A 19,853-nucleotide genomic window follows, 5' to 3' on the forward strand; every position below is an offset into this window, starting at 1 on the left:
ACTGAAAGAGAGCCAAGTAATATGTCTTGTTCGTCTTTGCACCACTAACACCCAGCATACAGAGGCAGGCTTGTTAAATGAGTGTCTGAACTTCCTTAGACTGGTGGGCAATGGAGCTGAGGTTGGGGAGGAAGGTACATTGCCAAGCATCTACCTGGCCCTGTGTGCCAGGCACTTGACATAAATTATTTCAGTGGATTATTTCATCACAATTTTGCATATTAGGACTACTATCTCCACTAGAAAGATTGGGAAAGTGAGGAAGAAAGGGGTCCTAGTGAAAAGCCAGCCCTTCAGATACAGGACAGCATGTGAACCTTCCAGCTGGGCACTTTTCTGACATCTCAGAAGTTGGACCTTAGGCAGGCCTCCTCCAGCAGGAGCAGGCTGACAGATAAGATCCTCCAGGTGACCCCTGTTTCATGGCCCCTGGCCCTCCAGGGGAACTCACACCAGAGTTGTATGGTTTATCATTCCAGGCCCCTGTTTCTCCTTGGGGGTTGGGAGGACGTCTGTTACCAGAAGGAGAACACTGCAAAAATGGAAGTAGATTCCTCAGACCCCCAGAGTTCCCTGACCATTAGCTTCTCTCCACAACCTCATGCCTCTTCTCCATCACTTGACCCACTGGATCTACCAAGTTCACACCCCAAATTTCCTTTTGCTCAGTGGATCTAGGGTAAGGTCAAGTGAACTTTTGTTGGGTGGAGGTGTGGATCCTGGAGTCCAGAAGTTTCATGGTGCCATGTGCATGGGAAGGCTACAGAGAGAGGCAGCCCACAGCTGATGGGACCTGACGGGGGCCCGAAAGATGCATATGAGCTCCGTGTTTGCGTTTGCGCCAGGACTTAACTACCTAGGATAACAGAGTAGGGGGGACCTCAGAAATCATCTCGTCTAGGTGGGGCAAATATCTGTGTGCCTGCTGACATGCCCCCACCCATGCTCCTGAACTTGAGAGAACCAGTGCTAACAGGTCATGGCCCTCTTTCCTACTGAGCTAGATGCCACTTCAGATCCTTCCCACACAGCGCTGCGGTCAGTCCCACCAATCACCAGGAGAAGGCCACAAATAAAACTTGTCCTCAGATCTAGGCCAAGACTCTCATTTTGCAGTCGTGAAAAGGAAAAAAAGAAGGCAAAAGGACTTGTCCAAGGTCATACAGCCCAGCTGGTATTTAAAACCAGGTCTTCTGATCCAGGCAAGTCCACCATTCTTCCTTCTGCAGGTGCTGACTCAGTACCATTAACAGACGGTACGATGCCAATTCAAGGTGTACATACACTTAACCAGAAAATAAATCAACAAGAATGATGGAGCTCGGTGTTGTGAAAAGAACATTCAGCTGGAATTTTATCCTGGCCTGGCCATAAACTAACTGTTTGACCTTGGGCAAGTCAATTCACCTCTCTGGGCCTCAGTTTCCTCAACTGTAAATTGTGGGGACCAGGTGATCTTTATAATCTCTAATATACCTTCAAATATTAATAATCTATGATTTCATGTGCCCAGCACTGTACCAGGAATTTTTTAGGCTATAGAGAACAGAAGAGAAAAAAACAACCATATAATAGAAGAAGCAATAAAAAATTCAATAAATCTTTAATCCCTATAAAGGTCCAAAGATGTGGAGCCTACTGAGGGCGTCTGGGATCTCAGAGCAGGGAGTTCTCAATAGGTAGGGTGGCTTCCTTGTGGAGGGGAGAATTAAACTTAGCCTCGAAGGATGGACAGGTAGATGGGTGGGGGTGTGGGGAAATGGCACTGCAGACAATAAGAGGAAAATAAAAGAAGGGAGGGAGGAGAGAAAAGCAGAACATGTTTAGGAGCAGAACCTGGCTGGAGTGGAGGGTGGCAGGTATCCTAGGGGAGCACTGGAGAATCAGATATGAGAGGGGGACCCCCAGGAGCTGATGCCAATGTTGCAGGAAATGTGGGGAAGAGGTCCTATTCCCTACAGAGAGGCACTGGGTGATCTCTTGCTTCACTGAATATGCAGTCACAGAAATTCAGCTCAACCTGGCTTAACCAGTGGATTAAGATACAGTGGATTTATTAAGTCACATAACCCAAAAGCCCAGGTGTAGACTTCAACCACAACTGGATCCAGGGGCTCAAAACAATTTCATAGGAATTTGCCTTTCTCCATTTTTGCCTTCTTCTGTGTTGGCCTCATTCCCAGGCAGCCTTTTCCCAACTGGTGGCAAACGGTGCTCAGCAGCTCCCAGCATACATTTTGCCACTTAAGGAAACGAGTGGAAAGAGAGCTCCTGAGTCTGCCAGTTTCTGTAAAAATGCTGGGGCCGACCAATGTTCACTGGCCTGGATTTGACCACATTCCCTTCTCTGAACCAACCACAAGGCCAGGGGCTAATGGAATGCTCTGACTGGCCAGGCCTTGAATGGAGTACATCATGTGCCCACATCCCTAGGACCATAGCGTGAGTTCTGTTTCTAAAGGAATCTTAGAAACTGATAATAAGTTAGAAAGGATGATTCCTAGAGAAAAATCACAGTGCTATTATCAAGAGAAAGAATAGATGGATCCTGGACAGGCAAATCCAACAGATGTCCGAGACCAAGGAGGTTTCATAAGGCTCCGTGTGCATGGAAATAGGAGATGTCTTCAAGACAAAGTGAGACCTAGCAGTGGTTCCTTACTCTGCACAGGAACTTCTGATGCCCAGATCTAAACGCGCTAGGCCTCAGCAAGAGGCGTGGATGGCATGGGGAGCCTCTGGGCAGAAAGACCCCATCTTTCTTCAATTAATACCTCTTGGAGAGACTCAGCGGCAGGGCAGGAATTTGTTAAATTACATAAACATTATTGTGACCCGGAAAATTCAATGAATCTCGGCCTGTTTACCCGCGGCTGGCTTTAGTGTTTGCACAGTGTAATTTAATGTGTCAATTTGCTCTCAAATAAAAAACATCTGGTCCTCTGACATGGCAGAGAAACTGGAGAGCTGATGATGTTCACAACCGGAGAAGAGCCCCAATCAAAGATGATGCTTAAGGGGAAGAAGAGGCCAGGGACTCAGAAAAGGAAGCCAACGTTGTTAGGACCCATGCCTGGCCTGGTGACAAGCCTCTGTTTGTGGGTCTGTAAGATCAGTAAATTTTATCCTAATTAGAATTAAGAAAAGCCAAGAAGAACACATACCATCTTTAACTGGCACCCGTCGTGCAATTAAATTTCCTGTGGCTGTCCCTGCCAACATTGACATTCACGCTATTGGATTGTTAACTATCTTATTATTTCGTGATTGAGAAGAGCGAGAAGAAAATGACACTTTCCCACATAGACGATCTTCTCCTCTAACATACCCCTTCCTACAGCGGGTGGCCCTGCTAAGCCTTCTCCCTCCTGATTCCCCAGGGGTTGGTGAGGCTTGGGGAAGGGGGAGGTGAGACTCTCTGAGTGTGTGCTTTTCCAGTGAGATCATTCATCTTGGTTTGGTCTCCACTAAATGAGACTGTTCATTCTTACAGACAGGGGCGGGGCTTGGCAGGCAGGTTTTAATTTGGAGGCACTGACCTACATAGAAGAGGATAGGGGAAGCTGAGTTCTCCGGCAAGGCAGGTGGGGGCTCAAAGGCCTTTGAGGAGCCCTCACCTGCCACTGGGAGGCTGCTCATCACTTCTGGGCCCTCACCTGGAGTTGGGCCGGCAGGGGTGGCCCCCAGGGACCAAAGCGCTGGGAGGCTTGGTCTCTTTCCCTCTTCAGCAACCTCTTTCTTTCCCAGCACCCAACCCTGGGCCGGGCTAAAGGGAACTGGAGAGGGGTGGTTTCCCCTCCCCTGTTTCTCACCCCAGTAAATGCTGAGACGTCCTGATGTAAAAGAACTCGGCCTGGAGCCCGGGCAGCCTCCCTGCTGGAAGGAGTCAAGCCAGCTTTCCTGTCCATGGAATGACGGGGTCAGAGCAAGTTCAGGCTTTGCTTTAATTGAGTAGAAGACAGTTCTTCCTTAAGGGAGCCCTGAAATAATACTTCAGCAGAGCCGAATGACTTCCCATATTGTCAGAAGGGATTAGCCAGACTGGTTTGTAAATAAAGAGTGATCCTTCTTCCCCCTCTAGGACAAACAGATCATATTTTTTTCAGATCACCAGGGACTGGGCTTGTTCTAATCAAGTCCTTGACATTTCACTAAAGACTCCAGGAGTTACATGCTTTCCGTGATTGAGCCCTCAGTAATTACCCATTTTCCTAAATGATTGCTATTTTCCAAACCTAAAATGTTTTAGAGAAGTGGGAAAATGAGATGTCTGTCCAACACTGTGGGGAGGAGAGTGGGGCAGGAGTGGGGATGCAGAGAACAGGGTCTCTTGGGGTTAAGACAACATCAACCTGATAGGAACAAACAGGGTCGGCTCTCAGGACCACCAGACATTTTTTCTAATTTACTCATCCTTCCATTCATTTGGGCAACAACAATTTTGGAGCTCTTACCACGTGTCAGACGCTGTGTACCAGGCACAGAGTTGGAAACAACCGGCCTGGCGGTTCCCCGCCCCCATCTAGTGGGAGAGACCAGCATGTGGGCTGGTCATTACAATGAAATGTACCAACGAGTAAATGTCACAGAGCCCCCAAATAAACCCAGAACCCCAAACCCGAAAATCAACAAAAAACAAAGCTACCTCTGGCGACGACAAGGAAGACTTCACAGAGCAGGTGACCCGGGCTCTCCTAGGATGAGTAGGAGTGGGCCATCAAATAAAATAAGAACAGAAACAGCTACCCTGGAATGTCAGGCAGTATTCTGAGGGCCCTGCATGTATTAACTCATCAAATCCCCACAACGATCTGATGAGACAGATACTATTTTTGCCCCCCTTCTCAGATGGAAACTAAAGCATGGAGAGGGGAAGAATAGTCCAGGCCAAGGGAACAGCACGTGGGAAAGGACACACATGTGACAAAGTGGGGCGTGTTTATGGACAGAGGCGGGAGCTCCTCTGAAGGGTGTGGAAAGGCGGTCACCTCAGATCTGTGTTTTCAAGGGGATGTCAACGTGGCAGAGGAACCAGAATGTGAAGAACAGGAGACCAGCAATAAAAAGCACGCTGTGACCCACAAAGAAAAATAAGACTCCCCTCCAACTCTCAACCAACACGTGATCTTAGTATCTCCCCATCTCTGCCTCTGCAGCTCCTGGGGAAGGAGCTGAAACAGCCGCACCAGCTATGAGCATCAAAACCTGATGACCAGTCACCTCCTCACTCACCCATAAACAGGTGATGGACCAAACTCACTGCAGTGGGTGGGGTAACCCTTCCAGTTCCCCTCCCAGGAAGCCCTGTGCAATGGGACGAGAGACCCCCAGGCTGATCCTGCACCAAGAGAGGCAGGGTGGGAGCGTGTCTCTGCTGTAACCACGTATAGGAAGTGTCCTTGCCATTCGGCTTTGCTTCTGCATTTTTTTTTTTTTTTTTACATCTTTATTGGAGTATAATTGCTTTGCAATGGTGTATTAGTTTCTGCTTTATAACAAAGTGAATCAGTTATACATATACATATGTCCCCATATCTCTTCCCTCTTGGGTCTCCCTCCCTCCCACCCTCCCTATCCCACCCCTCTAGGTGGTCACAAAGCACAGAGCTGATCTCCCTGTGCTATGCGGCTGCTTCCCACTAGCTATCTACCTTACGTTTGGTAGTGTATATATGTCCACGCCACTCTCTCACTTTGTCCCAGCTTACCCTTCCCCCTCCCCATATCCTCAAGTCCATTCTCTAGTAGGTCTGTGTCTTTATTCCTGTTTTACCCCTAGGTTCTTCATGACATATTTTTTTTCTTAAATTCCATATATATGTGTTAGCATACGGTATTCGTCTTTCGCTCTCTGACTTACTTCACTCTGTATGACAGACTGTAGGTCTATCCACCTCATTACAAATAGCCCAATTTCGTTTCTTTTTATGGCTGAGCATTCTTGAATGATCTCCATTTACATCCCTTCCTCTTGAACAATCCTCCTTCACCAAGAAAAAAAAAAAAAAATCCTGCCTCTGTGTCCACTCCAAACACAGATGACAAGAAGTCTTGGAAACACAGCCTAAAGAAACACTAAGCAAACTGTTCCCCAAACGAGCCTGTCGTCTTGACCTTTGTAAGGCAAGAACTCCACTTTATAACTTGGGAATGCACAAATATTTACAGTTGTAGGGAAGAGAGCCCACGTCTGCCAGAGGGTCCCAGAGTTGGAAGGGAGCTGAGAGCTCATCCAGCCCAGGCTCACATGTGCTAGAGGGATACCCTTTGCAGAATCACTGGCAGAGGATCGCCCGGCCTCTCCTTACGTGCCTCCAGCGCTGGGAAGGAAGGTCATGATCAACCTCTGAGAAAGCTCCTTCCATTGACCCCATCTTTGGAAAGTTCTGACATGGGGCCACCACTGCCTCCCAGTGACTTTGCTCCCTGGTTTTGGATGGGCCCCCAGGACCTCACGGCTTGAGTATCTTCTTTCCCATGAGAGCTTTTTGATGGCTCAAAGTCAGCCTCCCTGCCTCTCTTCCACTAACTCTTTTTCCTCGGGTCCCTTGTTCATTTCTGGGGGACCTCATTTGTGGGCCTCTCACCACTGAGGTCGCCTTCTCTTACCATGCTCATACATCCTAACCGGTCAGAAGCAGAACAAGTCATCTAGGAGTCTGAGTCAGACATCAGAGAGTTGGCCAGAATTTATTCGCTCTTACTTCACATTCATTTCTACCAAGATTTATTTGGTATCGGGGGAACTAATTTTGAATCCTGGCTCAGCCACCTTCTAGCTGTGTGACCTCAGACAAGTTATTTAACTTCTCTGGGCCTAGGGTGACCAAATCACCCCCTTTTATCCCAGACTGTCCTTGTTTCAAAATGCCAAGTTCCATGTCCTGGAAGACCCCTCAGCCCCAGGCAAACTGGGAGATGTGTCACCCTGTAAAGCCAGTTTCCTCACTGAGAGATGAGGATAACGATAACCTAGCTCCCAGTGTTGTCATGATGTTTAACTGAGATAATATATGTGAAAGACCCAACACTATGTCTGGCCCAGGGCAGAAACTCAATTTAGGTCTCCTTAATGCGAAAGGCTGGCTGATTGTGACAAATTAGAAAGAAGTGAGGCCCTGAGCAGCTTAACTGGAAAACAATTGCAGAAACATGGGAACATAAACAGGGACACTTGCTACAAAATCTCAGGTTCTATGCAGTGTACATATCCCGCTGCGGCTGAATTAGGCACGGTAATCGGTAATCGTTAACCTTGAAAGTGACTCCTGGTGACAAAGAAAAAGCTAAACCTTGTGCATTACCCCACCTGATAAGGCAGGGTGGTGTGGAGTCTGCTGGGGAATAAGTACCACACAGAATGCGACACAGGCTTTCATGCTTTAAAGGTAAGCATTCAGCCACCCTGACATGGCAGTCAGCCCGCGTGACAGAGGGAAAGAGCATTGACTAGAGGGTCCCAGGGGGGCCTAAGTCTGCAGTTCACTCCCTGGGTGACTGTGGACAAGGCGTGCTCTCGGTTCCAGTCCTGTCTCCTCATCTGTAAAATGCAGAAGAGAAAGTAGACAGGCTGTTGTCTGATGGAGAAGCAGCAGAGTGGAGCGGTCAAGAGCATGGATCCACCACCCACTGGCTGTGTGAACTTAAGCAAGCGAGTGTGCCAAATGCGCTGTGTCCTGAGTACCTGCTGAGTATTAGCTCTCATTCCTATCCCTCCTGGGCCTGACACTCTCAGATGTAGTCATCCAGCGCCCTCTCCCCTCATCACCAAGGGTTAATGCCGCCTAAGCCCGAGGATGTGTTCCTCCCCCCCCCCCACCGCCCGCCGCCCAACCGCCTCTTCTCTCAGCTGGCTCACGTTGAACTTGGCTCACGTTGAACTTGAGGCCGACTAAAACCTCCTCATCTTTTTTATGTGAATTGCAGTCAAGCCAGGTCTACCTCATCCTGTTCTTGTGTAATTGATTTTTGGAAACAGCATTCAAGACATTAGATTTATTGATGTTAAATTTCATCTGGTTGCTTTTGACCCAGCATTCTCGACCGTCGAGATCATCTTGAACCTTAATTCTCTCATCCCCTCCAGCTTTGAGTCATCTGCAAATTTGGTGCACATGCTTTCCATGTCTTCAGCCAAATCGCTGGCTTAAAAAAAGCTATTTATACGGATAAAAATAGAGATATAGGCTGCTTTGCTTGTGTGCAAGGCTGAGCAATGGGCTTTTATCTTGTGGGAAGCAGGGGGCTCACAGCCCTTAATCAGCAGTTAAGCCTTTGCTGTACCTGCACTTGTAGTTGCCCCTGGCTCCCGAGTGTTCCCGGTGATGACAAGGGGAGTTCACCCCTCAGCCACCCTGACTGTGGCGTCCTCTAAACCAGCAGATCCCCTGGGCAGGTCTGAATCCCTTCCTGTCTGCACCAGATGAAGCTCCAAGGCCAAGTCCTGTCCTTCTCCCTTCTCATTGCTTCTCAAACTGAGACCGCCCTCACCTTGGGGCCTTGCCAGATACCTGTTGTTAACCCAAGAAATCAATTCTTGCTCGCTTAGAGGAGGAGGTCACAGACCACAGTGTCTTAATGTGCTTCCCGCTCAGATGTTTCCATTTTAACAGGGGCCTTCTGTGTCTGAACCACAAGGCCACAGCTGGGGAGGATCTGCTATTAGCCACCTGTGGCCGTGTGGGGCTCTGTCCTCAGTCCGGGGCCCTGAGGGCATCCCGTATCACAGCACACAGCCGCGGACACTGCTCAAAAGCGTGACTGCAAGTCTCCAGGAAAAGGCTTGGGGCACTCTGTTCAAGAAAGAGAGAAGAGAAAAAAAATTCTAGAAGTAATTTACATCTGAAGTGGTTTAAATTACCAAAAAGAAAGAAAAAAAAAGCCAACGATTCTTCTTTTCTCTAGATAATTTCTCCAGACAAGACTCTCTGATATTATGCTAACTAGGTGGCCACTGGTGGCAGGACTTTCCAAAACCCCATGCCCACTACACACCCAGACACGGCTGCAGGCACCTGGCTGAGGGCCCCCAGCCCCAAGACAGTTGGCTGACTCAGCAGACTCAATCCCTCTTTTTTTGTTTTGTTTTGTTTTGTTTTGTTTTTTGCGGTACGCCGGCCTCTCACTGTTGTGGCCTCTCCCATTGCGGAGCACAGGCTCCGGATGCGCAGGCTCAGCGGCCATGGCTCACGGGCCCAGCCGCTCCGCGGCATGTGGGATCTTCCCAGACTGGGGCACAAACCCGTGTCCCCTGCATCGGCAGGCGGACTCTCAACCACTGTGCCACCAGGGAAGCCCCTCAATCCCTCTTTGATGTCCTTGATACCAGAGCCTTCCCGTTTTACCCACAGGATTCCTTTATAGGAAGAGTTTGATGAAGTTGATAAAGAAGAGCAGTTACTCCTTCTTGAGTGCCTACTACATGCCAGGCATTGTGCTAGAGCCTTTAAAACAAACCATCTTTAATCTCTTCAACAACCTTAGGAAGCAGATTGTTATTATTCCCATTTTACAGAAGAGCAAACTGAGGCCCATGGAGATAAAGTAAACTGCCTACGGTCACAGGAAATAGCAGAACTGGAATATGAACCCTGTTCTCGCTGATTCCAAGGTTCATTGTTTCCATGGCTCTACTTCTGTAGCTTTCAAAGGACTCACACCGTTATTTTCTCTTTTGACCCAAGAAGGCTTGTGAGGAAGACAAGAGGCCAAGATTACAGAACCCTGCCCATTGATAGGGGTAGTAATGTGACCAGGGTCACGGGCTACTAGGGGGCCAGGCAGGGTCTAGGATGCTGCCCTCTGGCTTGTAATTGGGAGAACTCGGTAGTCCCGATGGTGGTGTCCCTACAGTTTGGAGGCAGCCCAAGTGTTGCCCGGGAGAGGGAAGACTTCTTTGCTTTTGCGAAAGCGGGAGTAGAGGGTGGCTTTGGGAGGAAAGCTTCAGTGATTGCATAATGGTTAAGCATATAGGTTCCAGTGTGGCTCCAGCCTTTACTACCTGTGTACACCTGGGTAGATTCTTTTACTTTCCTGAGTCACCATTTTCCCGTTCGTAAATGGGGATAATAATAATGCTTCAGTGATATATGAGAGTTAAGTGAGATAATTTACATAAACTTATTTGAACAGTCCAGGAACACCTGAAGTGCCTACTACATGCCTGTTATTATCACTATTACTTTTTGTTCCTCCATCACTATCATGACCTACATTTGTAAGCATTTCCATGAGTTGCTCATCCTATGTGGAGGTATCCTTGTCTCCATTGTACAGACTGGGAAACTGGTGTCAAAATGACCTGTCCAAGGAGACCCAGGAGCTCCTGGGCAGAGCCAGACCTCGAACCCCTGTCACCACAGTGTCTTCCTGTCCACACCATGCCACTGCTCTGTCTTCCCTCGAGTCCAGGTCCACATTTCCAGCACGTCTCAAATGTTAACGTGTGTTCCAATCACTAGGGATCTTGTTAATCTGCAGGTTCGGACTCAGGAGGGCTGGGTGGGCCTGAGACTCTGCATTTCTTGCAGTCCTCCAGGTGATGTAGACGCTGCTGGTCCAGAGATGTCACTTGGCATAGGAGGGACTGTTTCATTCAGCAGATAGGGGACCCTGGCACAGCCTCGGACAAACAGCCAGTCCTGGTGTCCCCGGGGCTGGGAGCTGCTTCTAGGTGTCACCCCCATAGCAAGGGCCTGCGGGCCCCACTGTGTTTCCAAAGTGGCTCCTTCAGGGATGCTTCCAAGGTGGGGATGGGATCTGTGAGCTGCCTCCCAGCGGATACCTGGGCCAGGACTGCCCTCCTGCTCACGCTCTCCTTTTGCTTCCTTCTGGCTGCTTCTGTCAGAGCCTGATAGCTACAGCAAAATATTCCTGCTCTCCCACACCGAGCCTATGCCACCCGACAGGACGTCAGCGCCGGCAGCCTGCAGAGAGGGAGCTGACATTTGTCTTAATTGGAGTTACCAGTGTAAATCCCGCCTGTCCCCTCCCTGCACCCTCAGCCTTTGATGGGCAAGGGGGCTGTGAACAGAGAGAGAGAGAGAGAGAGAGAGAGAGAGAGACTCATAATCTCCCCGGGGATACACGATGTTATTAATGCAGCCGCTGGAAGGAAATGTTCCATCACGTCAGCAGGGAAAGTGAGCTGGAGGTGAGTGGGGGAAAAAAAAAAAAGGCAGAGAGAACACAGGCAGCAGAGGAGAATAGGGCAACGACACCCCTGGGCATCTCATCAGGCCTCCAGGCCCAACAGCTTCTTGCCCCTCCCGTTACCTGAGTCTTTCAAAAACAGCCTCTAACCCAGAGCTTTTCAAACTGAGCTGCACAAGGGTCACCTGGGAGCTATAACAATTGCTGACGTCTGGCTCCCATCCCCAGAGACCTTTATTTAATTGGCCCGGGGTCTGGCCTGTGGACATTGGGTTTTTAAATCCCACAAGTGGTTCTGAAGTACAGCTGGGTTCACAGGACTTCTGGTCTAATCGTCACTTCTCCAGGAAGCCTTCCCTGATTAGTGCAGCTCCATTTAAGGACCCAATGGAAACAGCTCATGTTGTCTCAGTAATTGATGCTGTTTGAAATCTGGCCAGCCCTGCCATATCCACACAACTGGATGGGAGCAGGGTACAAACTTCCCCCCAAACCAGTGTCGTGTGGTTGGAGAATGCACAAAAGAATGTAAGATGTACCTTCTCTGCTAAATCAATTCACTCAGTCATTCAACCGACATTTTTGGAGCACCTATTATGGGCACAGAGCTGCAGGAGATTCAAAGACATATACGATGCAGACTCTGCTCTTATGTAACTAATGCCGCATTAGGATAGGCTAATCAAGGCCATAAATGACAATGACAAAAACGAAATCTGGAGGCAATGGGTTGTGGGGTAGAAAAATAAAGAGGTAATGAAAATGGACACAACACTTAGGATGCGTCAGGCAAGGTCCCAGCCGACTCTGCTATGTCAGTCAAGGTTGATGACAGCCCTGTAAAGGAGAAGGTATTATCGCCCATTTCACAGATGAAGAAACTGAGACTCAGAGAAGTCAGTGGTTTGCCCATGGTCACACAGCTAGTGCATGTTGAAGCCTGACTCCAAAAGGGAAGTGAGCACGTGCTTCTTTGGGAAGACGAGGTATGATTATGGCCCGAGGGATCTGAGAGAAGCTTAAGGAGGGCCCAGGAGCTCACTATACAAACACACCACCGCTGAGGTACCTCGAATAGGAGGAACGTGCAAGCGAGCTGTTGGGGGAGCAGGGGATAGAATTTCAGAGCCCGAGGCGGGTGCAGTTGTGGTAAAGATGGCAGAGTCGGAGACTTCTACACTGGGTACTGGGTATTAAAACAGGCACGGGACACAATAGTCTGGCCGCTTGGAGAAGGTGGGCCCTGGCCCAGTATATCTGGCTGGGGTGACAGCAGATGGCAGACTCAGGGCCTGGCTGAGGGCAGATGCACCAACCACTCAGATGAGACCCTGGGCAGGCTGGATGAGGTGGCAAGGAGCCAGGGATTCTGTTTTAATGACACTGATGTCCACTTGTCCCTAGTTGGTTGGAATAGTCGTGGTTCCTGCATGTCTGCCATGGGCACGCATGGGCCCAGGTGATTTATCTCTGTCCTGGAAGAGACAATAATTTCTGGGAAGTTGGGGGAAGGGAACTAATCTTCAAAGAACAGGCTGGTGATGGATATGGTGGTGGTGATCGTGGTGATTGGTCATGGTGGTGGAACTGATGGTTACAATGAGGGTGGTGATGTTGGTAATAACGAAGGCGATGATGATATTGGTGATGATAATGGTGTTGGTTCTGCTTGAATGACTAGTGCCCAGACGGCTGCTCGCTCTAGTCTTTCTCCTGAATCACACTTTCAGCTCCCTCGTTGTCATCCCCTCTTGTGTCTTGCAGGCCTGTCACACTCTCAATGCCCACCTCGAAACCCTTTGCCTTCTCTTGCTTTCCTCTGCCCAGCCTGTTCTCCCTCCTGTACCCCCCCTGGCTTGGGGGACAGCCCTACTAACCAGCCAGCCATCAGAGCTGGATGCCCAAGGGTCAGTCTAGGCTCTTCAGCCTTTCCCTACACCCAGTTCATTACCGAGTCCTGATGATTTGGCCTCTTACAGATCTCCTGAAGCTCGTAGCCTCCCCTGCATCTCCCCTGATCCGGCCCTAGTTGAGGCCACATCACTCTTCCCCTGGTCTATGGGAACAGCATCCTGACAGATCTCTGAGCTCCAACTGGCCTTTCTCTGGGCCCCCCTTCATCTCGCTGCCAGAGGCAACCTTCCCTCAGGCAGAATCAACCATGCCACTGCCCAGGTGAAACCGCAGCTCTGGCTCACAGAGAAAGAGAACGGCAAAGCTGGGAGGCACAATCTGGCCCACTCCAGCCACGTAGCCCCGGCCCCAAGACACTACAGCTCTCTGCTCTTGCCCTGCAGATTCATGCCTTTTTGCCTTCACTCATACTAGCCCTTCTGTCTTGAACACCTTCCTCTTCTCAGAATGGTGCAGACTTTCCCAGCTCCTACGAAGTTCTTCTCTACTCCCCACCCCAGTGGGCAGAGTTGGTTTCTTCCCCTGCTGTGCCCTCATCTACAACCTGCATTCTTGCTTAGCTCACAATACAGCAACCCTTTGTTTATTTCTCTGTCTCCTCTGCTGTGCCATGAGCTTCTCCAGGGAAAGGGACCTGCTTTTCCCATCTCTGAATCTGGAGGACCTAGCACAGCTTCAATGCCTCCTAAATTAGAGACCGGAAATGTTCATCTCAGATATCTGTGTTGCCTGAAACTATGCAGACAACTGTATCTCCCATGTATTTCTTCATCTCATTTGATTCTCATTATCTTCATTCAGGGTTGCAGGTGACATTTGTATTGTTTTACTGATGGGAACCCTGAGATCCAGGAAAAAACAAAACGGTAAAATGACTTGCTCTAGGTTGCCCAGGAAGATAGTAGCCAAGTCAGTGTAGGTCTAGGTGTCTTGACTCCTGTGTGGGAAATGTGCTGATTTCACACCAAGAAGCTCATTTCCTTTCTCTCTGAGAGATTCTTGTGGCTGAGAAGTAACCCATGTATACAGGACCTGCCCACAATCAGCAGAAGATACCTGTGTCTGGGGAGAGAGCAGCAGCCTTGGATTCCCAGGTAAAGGTAGAGCTTGAAGGCAGAAGACACAAACCCGTAAGGATGTGGAGAATGAGAGAAGACAAGAGTCACAAAATTTGGGAAGCTGGAAAGCAGATGGACGAGTGGCAACCGTCTTAGCAGGAGAATATCAAGGATCCTTAAGCTGGTATTGGGAAAAGCTGCAAGCCAACTTGATTTACACAGCAGAACCCACAAAAGCCTCAGGAACTGAAAGCATCAGATACTTCTGGAAGTGAGTGAAGGGAGGAGCAAAAGTAAGGATTTCAGAATGAAAGCAATTCACTCGGAGTCAATAAGAACTCCAGATCCTTGCCTCTGCTCCTTATAGCTGGGCAACCGTCCATTTCTTCCCATGACCAAAGCCTGGAGATAAGACAGAATCTCTGTGCTGAGAGGAAGGGTAGGAGGCACAGCTGAGGGTACAGGTCTGTACTGAAAACAAGGAATAAGAGAACATTTATATGCATTTTTATGCTTCGTGCTGAATCCATTAAAAAAGTTGCAAGTACTTGTGTATGAGGGAGGGAGGCTGGTGAATGCTCTTCTCCTTGACAAATTTTGTGGAACTCGTTGACTTTTTAAACTCTATGATCATATCACTTCATTTTGAAAGATAAAATAAATACTTAACAAAACTACAACCAAAAGAACATGGGGGTCAGCGTCAGACATCAGCACCTCTTAACTGTGTAGTCAACAGCAAGTTGAGTTATCTTCCTGAGCCTCAGTTTCGTCATCTGTACAACGGGGATAAACCCATATGCTGCACACGACGGCAATGAAGGTAGAATGTGACAAGTATCTGAAGGGCTAAGCACTAGTGTGCCCTCAATAACTGTCTGTGGTGTATCAATCAAGGTAGGACAAGTGCCTGCTTTCTCTTTTTGCCTCACAAACATCCCTCTTCCATTCTATAACAGTCAGAGGTAGTTTTCATTTACCATCTTTTGTGTTGCTTATTTTACCATTGTCATTAGTGGTCCCTCCCTCCCGCCTTTCTCAGATTAAGGCAGGAAGTGCAAATTCACACATTGACGAGGAGTGGCGTACAGGGTAACTCAGTCTTTCCTCCCCAAATCTCATAAACACATCAAGTTCACCTCTTGTTTTGGCCCCTAACCCTGTGCTCCCCGACCCCAATCCCCCAGAGCCACTGTCACTTCCAGCCTCCTGGTTCCCTCTTTCTTGGCTATCTCCTTTCCCCTTGCTTAACCAAGAGGAGCCGTTCCTTTCTTCCTTCCTTCTCTGCCCTTGTAGATCATTACACCCTCCAACACACAAGCCTAGAGGTGGGAGACCTGAGCCTACAAGGGCCATCTGGCTGAGTGACTCCTGGGAAAGGGCCGTGGTCTCCAGCTAGGCTTTAGGTCTGCCCCTGGCTCAGCTGGAACATCAGCAAATCATGTGTCCTGCCCGATCCTTCTTCCAAACTCCAGCTGCACACCCACAGCTGCTCTCTGGCCTCCCTAACCCAGTGTCCCCTGGTGTGTAAGTGGACACAAAACTCATCACTCATCTCTCCAACCATCCCTTTCCCTGTGTTTTTGCATCCTGTTCTTGACAGCTGGAAGACTGTGGTATGCTCAGTGAAAGACGGAATACTGCGGAGGAAGAGCTGGTCCGTGGAGGAGGGAGACCGCGATGGTACTCAGAATGGGTTTGAGGTGTAGACGGGTATTGACTAGACAGTTGGATGCCATGGTCTGGAGTTCACGATAGAGATCCTAGGGGCTTCAGACTGCAGAAACTAACGGAAGACTTGAATAGGTATCAGAGAAGCACCAGGAAGGGATGTGAGCGTGTTGAGGGAGGACAGAGGAGCTGGGGGACAACCCCTGGAGATGCCTCACGACAAAAGTGGGTACAGAGAGGAACCTGCTGAGGACCTCAGCAGAAGCTCCCCCGACAACAGGAGAAGTCATGCCGGGGCACAGCCTTGAGAGCCAGGCCAGAACGGCTCCAGAAGACAAGTGGTCGGCCTTCTCAGATGCTGCAGGGCAATCAGGTGAGACAGTGAAGGCTGTCAGGGTCACGGAGGCCACGAGGACCTTGACAAGGGAAGTCCCTGGGGTGTGGGCAGTGGGGAGCCAGACCACATGGAGTGAAACAGTGACAGGGAAGCGACACTGAAAGTAAACAGCTCTTCCAAGGAAGCCTGCTGAGAAAGAAAGAGAGTGCTAGGCTGGAGGCCCAGGGAGATTTCAGGGCTGCTGGGAGGAACCAAAGGAAATGTGTGTGAATTGGTGGAGACTGCCCCTGGGCCCAGGGTGTGGTCCCGGGCACAGGGAGAGGCATCTGACCTAGACAGGACGAAGTTCCCTCCTTCCCTCCGGCAGGATGAACCACGGTAGAGACAGGCCCAAGAGACAGACCCTCGGGAAGGGGCAGGACCTTGGTGGAGTTCCCTCCTGCGAGCCAAGCCTGCTCAGCTTTCCCAAATGGCTTTTCCAAGGCCAGTGTTCATCAAGCACTTAATCCTACCTCTCTGGCACTGGTGTAAACGCGTCATGTTCACTATTTCTCATCCTCCCAGAGCCTCTGGGAAGTAGGTACTACAAGCTCATTCTGCCCGTGAGAAAACTGAGCCTGAGAGACATTAACTGAACTTGTCCAAGGTCACACGACCGGGGAGTGCCTTCCAAGATGCCAACCCAATTCCAAGGAATTCCCCAAAGCACTGGCCCCACAGTGCCCTCCGGCCTCCTAGCCCTGCTGCTGTGAATTTTGAATTACCCAAGTACAGCTGCGTGAGCCCTTGCTTCTGGTCCGGATGCCAGTGACTCCTCGCCCGCCCACAGGAGCAGACTCATTCTTCCGACTTGCCTGTCTTCCCTGGCCAATGGTGTTCCCACACACCACATCCGTGTCTCTTTGTGCCATTGACTGCGTTGTGTTGAAATGATCTGTTTTTTTTCTCTACTCCTGGACACTGGACTGTGAACCCCTCACGGGCAAGGACCCTGCCTTATCTGTCTTATCTATTCCTAGCTCCTAGACAAGTGCCCAGCAAGCACACAGTAGGGTCTAGAAAACAACCTGTCAGATGAGGAAATGAAAACTTTCTTTTAAAAGTCAACAAGGGCAATTTCAGCATTAAAATAAATAACGAGGGAGAAATATTTGCAAACCACCTATCTGACAAAGGACGCCTACTCAGATATAACAAACTCTCAACACTCAACAGTAAGAAAGGAAACAATCCAAGCACAAAGTGGGCAAAAGACAAGAGACATTTCACCAAAGAAGAGGGACAGATGGCAAAGAGGTGTTCAACGTCATTAGCCAACAAGGAAATGCAAATGAAAGCCACAGTGAGATATCACTACACACTTATGAGAAAGGCTAAAAGAAAAAAGAGTGACAAGATTAATGCTGACGAGAATGCAGAGAACCCGGAGCACTCATACGCTGCTGAGGGAAACGTAAGACAGCACAGCCACTCTGGAAAAGTTTGGTGGTTTCTTAAAAGTCTAAACATACACTGACCGTATGAACCAGCAATTGCACTTCTGGGCACTTGGCCCAGAGAAATGAAAACATCTCCATACAAAAAGCTGTACTGTATGTGACTTCATAGCAGCTTTATTTGTACTAGCCCCAAATTGGAAACCACCAAAATGTCTTCAGTAGGTGAATGGTTAAACAAACTTGGTACATCCGTAACCGTGAACTACTGCTCAGCAATAAACGTGAGTGAAATGTTGAGACGCTTAACGACTTGAATGAATCTCAAGGACATTATGCTGAGCAAAAAAATCCAGCCTCCGAAGGTCACACGCTGTATTACTCCTTTTATGTAACATTCTTGAAATGACATAAGTACAGTGATGGAGAACAAATTGATGATTCCCAGGAACAAGGGATGGTTGGGGAACGGAGGGGTGTGACTGTAGGAAAATAGCACAAGGCAGATGTTTGAGATGATCGAGCTGTACCTTGATTGCAGTGGTTACGTGAATGTACGCACATGATAAAATGACAGAATTATGTACATACATCACACCAACACCATTTCCCTGGTTTTGACATTGCATTACAGTTATGTAAGACACAACCCTTGAGAGAAACTGGGTGAAGTGTACACAGGACCTTTATATACCATCTTTGCGACTTCTTGGGAATCCTAAACAGTTCTAGATCTCACTTTCTTCATCCATCAAGTGGGTCCGAAAACTCTTGCTTTGTTTCTCTCAGAATTGGCTGAGGAGGACCTGAGGAACAGAGAGATTCTCTGGCAACATAATACATTGTACTTTGGACCTTCAGTGGTCAGGGCTCTGCACTGGGAAAATAAAAATCCCACAGATATAAGAGGTAAGAGGTCTTTGGTTGTCCTATCAAATGGATGAACTACCCAACCATCCACTCATCCTTCCTTTCTTTCTTCTATCCATCCATCCATCTATCCATTCATTCATTCTTTCTTCCATTCACCCAACTATTCATCCAATCATCCTTCCTTCCCTCTATCAACCATCTGTCTACTGAGCCAGCCAGCCAGCCAGCTAGCTAGCCAACATCCATTCATCCATCCACCCAACATCTACGCACCTATTTACCTATTTAGCATCCGTCCATTTGTCCTTTCATTCTGTCATCATTGTATCCAGCCGGCTGACATCCACTTATCCATCCATCCATCCATCATCCATCCAACATTCATTCATCCATCCCTCTGTCCATCTATCTTCTCATTCACCAAACAGTGTGTTTGCTCAGACAGTGAGCTAGATTCTGAAGAGCAAATGACAACTGAAGCCAGATCACAGTGACAGCTCACAGTCAAGAACAGAGCGTGTGAAGTAAAACAAAGCACTCAAGCCGCTATAAAGAATATACAAGGTGCTAGTGGAACTTGAAGGCCGGGGTTGAAATGGAGGAGGTGGGGACAGCACTACTACATTTGGTGACCCAGAAAGAAAAGCTGGAGGGGACAGCAAAAGCATAAGTTACAGAGCAAGGGAGCGGTGGCTGCACGGTTAAAGCAATAGCGTGGCCTGGAGGGGGGCGGGTAGGTCCAGGTGGAGAGGAGACTATGGCGGGGGCAAGAGCGGGGGTTTGAGCTGGTGAGGCAGACAGGTCCCTGGGGACGGCCAAAGGCAAGCAGTGCCTGATGTCCCCAGCACCGCCATCCCAGGTCAGCCCTCAGCCCTCCGCACGGCTTGGCTGCAAACCCTCCTGGCAAGCCAGAGTGGAACTGCTCAGCCCTTGTTGTGTCTGGAATCACTGGAGACCCAGACTGCTCAGCTCCAAGTGGAGATGGCAGGGAAGCCGCCAAGGCCACCGGGTCGGGGCTGAGGTGGAGCTGGCTGGGGAAGACGGCAGCCAGGAATCCGGGCACGGCCTGCGTGGAATTCTTGGTGGTTCCCCGCCTGGGGAAAGCCTGCTCAGTTTGCTGGCCGTGGAGGGGCAGGGCCACACCTCAGGAAATTGGGTGTTGGCTCAGTTTCTCAACAGCTTCCTAGCTGTGTGAGAGAGAGCAAGTCACCTCATTTCCCCTAGCCTTGGTTCCCAGATCTGTAAAAGAGGAAGGAGTGAGACAGGACAGCCTGCGGGCTCTTCCCAGCTCTGGAATTCTCTACCTCTGGGACCCACTCTCATGGACAGGCATGTTTTGTGCTCTGAGTCTCTTCCTGCAGAGATGTCTCAGCTGCTGGATGTCCCACCGTTAGGTGATTTGACTCCTTCCTT

Source organism: Delphinapterus leucas, chromosome 2, assembly GCF_059928025.1.
Source record: "Delphinapterus leucas isolate spDelLeu-1000000601 "Yukka" chromosome 2, BTC_Dleu_Yukka2, whole genome shotgun sequence".
Lineage (NCBI taxonomy): Eukaryota > Metazoa > Chordata > Mammalia > Artiodactyla > Monodontidae > Delphinapterus > Delphinapterus leucas.